This window comes from Lactuca serriola, chromosome 4 (genome assembly GCF_051521515.1).
Source record: "Lactuca serriola cultivar US96UC23 chromosome 4, Lser_US96UC23_V15, whole genome shotgun sequence".
NCBI lineage: Eukaryota > Viridiplantae > Streptophyta > Magnoliopsida > Asterales > Asteraceae > Lactuca > Lactuca serriola.
In genome coordinates, this window is record NC_136411.1 from 288859220 (window position 1) to 288867632 (window position 8413).

Genomic DNA, 8413 nt, shown 5'->3' on the forward strand with positions numbered 1-8413 from the left:
GCTAAGATAAAGACTTATCAAAGCATCTCGTATCAGAAATCTAGATTTCTGGGTACATGTCAAAGCTAGTGGGAGCATAAGTGTTATGCTAATAGGAATGTAATTATCAAGATAGTGGGAGCATGATTATTATGTGAAGTGTTGCAAGTTAGCAATACTGGTTATAGGAAACAAAGACTAAGAATTTTGCAAAGTTACAGAATTTGAAAAGTTGTTTCACTATAGTGAGGGGGAGGATACCTATACTTTATTTAGAATCTAAAAGTTTAGATTGAAGTATTAATCAAGCTTAGTCATGCGCATATATGAATACCTTTTTGAAGTGGTTCAACATTGGAAATTCTACATATGGAAATATTATAGCAAAAGACCGGTCAAGTATCATTTCTTTATGTAAGACATTATGAATTGTGTCCCATATGCTTCGGGTATAGGATCGATTGCATGTGCTCTAAGATTCACGTTTTCTTATTTTCCTAATACATAGGGCATTAAGAGGAGTAGAACCAAATATGACTAAAGTTATTAAGAAACGTTCAAGGACAATCTAAGTTTCGCTAAGTATTGATCGCTTGTAGTTGGAAGTATAGTAATAGATGGACCATATTGGCATCATTATGAATAAATAGAATTTTGTTAATAATGAGTTGCCATATGGAAAATATGGAAATGTTTCCATAATGGGAGTTGGATATAAAGAATATATGTGTAGGTTGGAAACTTTTTTGCAAGAAGGATGTTCAAAGGTATGTACTTTGAATTTGAGACTTCGCTTCCTTGTATTTGTTTTGTTATCAATCTCCAGTGGAAAGTTTTGTGATATCATTGGCAAAGTCTCTATGAATTTTGTACCTTGACATCACAAAAGGATCATTGCATGGTAGTTTAGACTCTAACATATTCTTATGGTGGCAAGAATTAGGTATTCTTACACTAAGTAATAAGGATTTGGAATTGTGAAATGAGCATCATTGAAATGTTTTCAACTGATCTATTTCAAAAAGTAAGGACCATAGGTAAACATAGTGTGCATGCTTGGAGCATGGGATAACTATTGTTTTAATTCGAGTATTAAGTTGATTAGTCGAAACATTGTAAAATGATTAATGTGTAATCAATATGGTGATTACCTAATAAGTGTTTATTTATATTCAAAAGTTTTGAAATCATATTATATTAGATTATTATTGTGTTTCACTTCGATTTTTGACTTCCTGAAGAATATGATTATTCAAAAATTCACAGTCAAACATACTTTGGAAGTAGGTAATGAGGTAAGACTGTTATGAATTCGTCTGTAGATTGTCTAAAGTGTTTAGACATATCAAAGTTTGTTGAAATGTTCATGGGTACTACTGTAATAAGATTTGAGTATTGGATTAAACCCACACTCATCTGAATCACTTCATGGATTTCATCACGAGTGATTGTGAGACGATAATATCTTATATTCTTGAAACAGAGACATATAATTGCAATTTACAATTCGGTTGCATATTGATGATATGTAAACGCACCAGTAACTTGGTGTTATAAAACATATTGTTATATGCGATTTGATGAGTAAATAGTGCAAACATATGAGTTGAAGTTTATCCGTTTCTTTTACCCTAAGAGGGATAAAAACGATATACGTGGGCCCCTCCATGATTTAGTGATGACACCCTAAGCACTTGACCAATCCTAGATTGATTTGATTTGTTCAATTAGTCGGTCGTCATAAATTAGAAATTGGGAAACAATACATAGACAGAGAGAATGATTATAATCCATGTCCCATGTCCATACGATATGTAGAATAGAGGAGTATATGATCCCTTATTTAATGGATGCGTTGCTGATAAGATTAGAGTTCAACAACGACTTTTGAGAGCTAAGATTGCTAATCGGATTCTGAAGTTGCATTGGCAGTTATAGTTATTAGACTTATACAAGTGGGAGATTGTTGGATTAGGTGTCTAAGGCCATAACTATAATTGGTTTGTACTTGACCCGATGGTAGCATGGTCCATTTTGGGTTGCATTCACCAGAACAATTTGATTAGATGGATATTTGAGAAAGAGGTTATTTGTGATTTAATAATATATTATAATTATAATATATTAATTGAGAAATCATATTATTTAATTAATATTGGTCAAGAATTAATTTGGAATTAATTTAGTGATCAAAAGAGATTAATTAAATTAGGGGGACTGATTATGTAAATCAGTGATACATATAGTTTGGGCCAATGATCCATGATTGATTAGTGATGAACTAAGTTTATATGAGAGTCCATGAAGTCTTAGTCCATAAGTCTTATCATATGGATTATTGGATTAAAGGCCCAAGGAAGTGGATTAGGGTTTACAAGTTGAAACTCTAGGAATTCACACTATAATTGTAACCCCTAGCACCACCAAAATGGCTAATGATTCCATGGGAAAAATCTAGCCAATTTTGTGCGCTCTAAGCCTTTCTCTCAAAGTCTTCCAATTGTTGGTGGTGCTTTGTGAACCATTTGAGGCATCACACTTGAGGTGCTAAGCTCTTGAAAGGCCAAATTCTACATGCGACAACTAAGAGGTATTCTTCTAACTAGTTTTTTATGTTTCAAGTATCAAAGTTGCATGCCAGTTATAGGTTTCATGCTTTGGAGAATTTTGTTGCATGTATTACTAGAGAAAACTTAGATCTAAAGCATTAGGGTTGTATGTTCACTTAGAAGTGTTATAGTACATAAAACCCAACACTCTCAAGTCTAAAAAATCTAATAAAATCTATCAATATGCTTCCCGATCCAGAAACCCATCAGATCTAAATTTCAGAACCCATATTCCAGGACTGACATTCACCCATTCGTTGAATCCACCCTTTTTCCTTGTGTATGACCACTACCGAACACGTGGAGAAGAACCCAATCACATTAATCGTGAATTTTCACCATCTCTAAATCCATAATATGTACCAAATTCCTTTAACAAACCCTTGACTACCTGACATGCCATTTCCAACAACTGCTCCTACGAGAAAAGATGAGAAATCCAAGAATTTTCACATTTTCCTCCAATCTTCATCAACTCAAGTGTACCCCCACCTAGTAAATCACTTGAGCCATTCACAAAGAACTTCGTGATTCGAGACTTCATAATCGATACCCAACCTTGATAATCAAACCCCTAACAACAACTTGCGAGCAAACGAGATTTATAATGAAAATTTTCCATAGAGACTTTCTGATCACTGCACCAACACTGAAAGTACTTTAAGTAGAAGAAATCAACAATCATGATCACTGGGCCCACAACGTATGTATGAAATGCTCTCGGTATGAAACCAATGTTTTTGGCATTCCAACATTCGCCTGGAAACTCACAACCAGCACTACGGAGGCCTAAAGATACTCAACCTCATTCCACCACCTTGCAGGGACTTAATCAATGTCCCTCTCAATGCTATCCGAGCGCAAAAAGGCCACATTCTTTTACCACACACATTTCCTTTCTCAAAACAAGCTGCTAGCAATGGAAAACCCTAAAAAATCATGGTCGCATACGACCCGAGAATAAGATAAACGGTCATATTCTTGATCTAATTTAAAGGCTATAAACAAAAAAGGAACCATGCATATAATTCAAACCAGGTGATCCATTGATATCTTGACCCACCCATATATACAAATCTCGGAAATATAATGAATTTACCACAATGCACTCCCATAGGGAAACTATAACCTCATCTAAAAAGGGGAGAAGAACCAGAGTTCAAACGGAATGACACGCCTCAATCATTAATAGATGACATCCTCACTATTAGTTGAAACAAGATCCCATACTTGATTGAGACAAAACAAATTTCACTAATACATAACTAGCTCGTGAAAACTTTTGAGGTGAACCTAGATGCTACCAAAACCTGAACCTGCTATGAACCAAAATTCCACACCACCATTGAGGGTAGGCATACCCAGAGACCAAAGGAACTTAAAACATACTGAACTTGATGATAGGTTGACACATATATTAAACTTCAACTGTCAAAACTTGACACTTTCGAAGAATCTTCGCTGAATGATGAACGATATGATCAATGATCGAGGATGCATTGAAATTGGATCTAATGAACCAAAACCCGTATGGAGTTGGACGTACCCAACTGTGAGACTGATTTCCTGATCGACCTCTACCCAAGCTAAACTATAAATAAAAATCCATACCATGAGCTAACAGTTCCTTCATCAACCGATACTCAACCTGGGTGATCCTAGGAGCTCGTCATCTATTCATTGGCACCCCTAAAAGGAACCAATAGCTGCAATGAGTTCTTGACCAACTACTTTCTTCTGAGAGACAACCCATGTACCTCCTGGACACATACATCTGATCGCCACTTACTATATACCCCTGCCTTGACCAAATCCTAAACCAAGATTCCACATACCCGGATCGCGGATCCCTATGAGCCATTCTTACAAAATCACGAACTCGATCCGATTGATGATCCATCCAAGCTGAATACCTTGTTCTCCCCCACTTAGGGTTCAAACTACCACCCATTGCTGTTGAAACCATCCATATCTCAAACCGGCTCACCCATATAAAACCATCCCTATCCTTGGAATGTATAACACACACAAGATGATCTTTGAGATAAGGATCAGAAAAATCCTAAGAGAATCCTGAATTTCAGCTGAAGACCTCTGAACATTTTCCAATTATAACCGGTTTAACCTTAAGGATTTCATGCAAATGCATAAGCAAACACCAACTTACTATCCAAAACATACACTCCTTTCCTCCAATCCCTTCTGTCAATCTGATACCTTACTTTCCTATATTCAAGGAAAATAGACCCTTGATCCATCACTAAGCCTCCATACCACATCAATCCTCTTACGCATTCCTACGATGGAGTAATTTCACCAAATACTAAAACAACTGGCCCCATGCTGGGTTTACATCCCAATTCTAAAAGTCACAAGCCTCCTCACTCCTTCTCTGAACTCGAAAAACTAAAAGGGCATATTCCCCGCTATAGATAACGACATTCCTATCCATCAATCAACCACTCACTTCTAGCTGAAATCACCATGACGGTCATAACAATTGTTCCATTCTTGAGTCCCGTGACTCGAATGAATGACCTCGAGCAAAGCCCTCGAGACCTCAAAACTACAAAATCATCTAGGTTTGCACCATTCAAACCAAACCCACATCACCACTAAGTCCCAAAACAAGTTCCATACCTATCCTCATGGTTGAGCAACCATAACCAAAAGATCAACACATACGGAACCACTGCCACGAATCATGACATCAAACCATGCTAGCTTCCCCGACCAACCCTCAGAATCCCTGTAACTCTCCTCGATTCAAGTATGGATCCTATGCTTCTAGTAGTATGGGCCCCATACTACCTTCCACACCTATCCATACCTTCCTCAAGATTCATCTCGGGTCCTCTAAGACACACTAAGGATAATACTCTCAATACCTACTTAACAACAAAACAACCATACTAAAATACTTCCTAGGCTCTCCTAGGATTCCCTACCTCCCCTGCCATTAGCTGCTGAACGAATCCAACTAATGTCAGCCAAATGCTTCAAGAATACAAATAGATACAACAAAGCTTAAATAATCATTCGACTAAAGGAATCAACACTACAACGGTTAGAGTCAAACAAGAGCTGTGCAATAGGGCCAAATCCTTCACTCTAAGATTATTTAACCTCCATAGCATGTAGATTAATGTATTCATTTGATAGTTAGCTCACATCAATGTGAGTCCCACAAAGCACAAAGCAAGTAGCATTCGAGCAGTAGAGCCGATCGACACTAAGACACAATAAAGTAAGGAAAATCCTCATACAAAATTCTCGATCTATGAATCCCACCATCTCGAATACACCTTCTTCCTGCCCTCACTCTCTTAAGAGTAGCTAACCATTTCTCACGCTGACCCGCTATGCACTGCACTCACTCTTGAAATTTCCATTAACCCTACAACACTTGTGTATGCTAATTATACATACCAATGGATCATATATACGGTCAAACACTTGATTCTACCCTAAGCCCTTCATCAACTAGAATAGGAAGTAAGGCTAAAACAAACATTCTCAGGCTATAGAATCATAGTCATGTACAACAAGCAACTATAACTATGATGTCAATTCCGTATAAGAAAGAAACTCTATGTTACAAGGCATCATATAATCAGCCAATTCTATCATGCGATTCCTGAAAATCCCTAGCCTATCACTAGCATACTATTTCAACATGTTACAACATCAAATAATAGTGTGGTAGTTTGGGGTCTACTTACTGGCTCTGGCTGAGCATACACATCACATCCTCTTTTTATTATTTCGAATACAACTATGAAAATCATTTTTAAACCCTGTTGGAATGCCAGTATAATGGGTTTAGTCATCCTTAGGATGGAATACCCTAGGCCCCGTCAACCATCGGGTTGGAATGAAAATATACAATGGGTCCAGTCATCCTCGAGATGGAATACCCTTAGGCCCAATCAGACATCGGGTTGGAACGCGCACGGTCTGTTGGCCCACGCACATAGAAGTAACGCCTTAACCACCAAACAAAATATGTGAATGTATAATAGAAAAACATATAATTAGTCAACCGACAATCAATCAGATCTATAGATCACTAACCATAACACCGTCCTATAAAACAAGATACAGATCTAACAGATCACTATAACACAATAACATACTATCACATTACAGGATATCTAATCCAATGGGCCGACCTTGGTGTCTTTGACCCGTAAGTATAGGGGGGAAATTCACCTCTTGATCTGATCAGTAGCTGATGAGGTCCCGACTTAAAATCTCAGCTCTAACCAACACATATCTGTCCAAAATATGAAATTCTCAATCATCATCAAAAAAAGCCAATTATCAAACACCAACCAAAATACCCAAAATACCCCTTAGTCAAACTTGGTTAAAGTCAAAGTCCAACTGATCAAATCCATAAGTCAATTGAGTCATCCCAGCCAGGTCAATCCATCTGAGTCAACTCAACTGAGTCGACAAAGAACACATATGCAGGGCGTACTCTAAACTTACACAAGGTGTACTCAAGCATTGACTACCATCGGAGACGTTAACCACATACCCACTGCATACTCATATTATGCAGGACATATGCCTCGACTTCCTAAACTCCATTAAGAGCATAATGCCTTAAGCTCTTACGTCTCATTTCAAGATCCAGGGCTAAATCATCCTCAAGAGGCATAAAGTGTCACCCTTTATGACTTTTCCTGACCATTAGTGCTTAACTCAACATCTTAATATATTAAAGCCTTCTAAAAAGAATCCATGAAGAAAAACCAACCATTAAGACCAAGTTTGTATGACTCAAGACCCTTCTTAAGGTCCGATAGGACCTCTTTACGGGTCAAGAACATGCCATGCTCAAGAATCACCATTTTGGGACAAAAAGTGACTTAGAATGTCTAGATCTATAAGGAGTGGTAAAGTTGCAAGCTTTATACCTCATGGAGGATGCAATCAAGGTAGATATCCTAGATCCAAAATGCTCTCAAAGTTCAAGATCTTCTCACCACCTTATTCTTTCTTCATAAACAATTCAAAGCTCTCAAAGGGCACCAAAATGCACTCTTGCTTTGAAGGTTTGCTTGAGGGGTTGATGTCACAGAAAGAGGCTGAATAAGAATAAGAAGTGAGGCCATTATGATGCTTAAATATGAGCCAAAACTCTAAAAATTAGGGTTTGCATGAATCTCACGTACACCCTACGTACGAGGTCTACGCCCAGTGTACTAAGGCACGCCCTAGTATTATCAGCATACATACGTATGCACAACGTACTCCCAAAGTTCGATTTTTACCAAAATGCCACTAAGGACCTTTTTGCACTCATTCTTTTATGTAGGGACCCATATGCAATAAATCTCAATATGAGGATCGACAATGAAAGTGCCTCAAAACAAGATGTCACACAAACAACCAAGATCTAGACTGTAAGTTTCATTGGGACCAAGACTGCATCTTTCTCATCTTAATTCATTAAGTCTAAGTCTCTAAGCTTCATATCTAAATCAACATGATATTTAAATGGATAAAGTTTCCAAATTATCCTTAATAAGGCCATAAAGTTTCAAGATCTAAACATTAATACACCAAATTGACCTAAAGAACCAAGATAACTTGCATGGATTAAGGGGAATGAAAAAAAATGGTAACTTTCCTGGTCCATAAGGTCCATGGCCCATTATAAACCAATAAAAAGATGTTAGATTCCAATCAACTCCAAAATAGCCAATAAAATAGACCAAACTAGCCAAAAACCACAAATGACAAGTTCTAAAAAAATAAATAAATAAAGAGCTAGATATGAACTTTATACCCATAGTAGTCTTGAAATAGAGTGA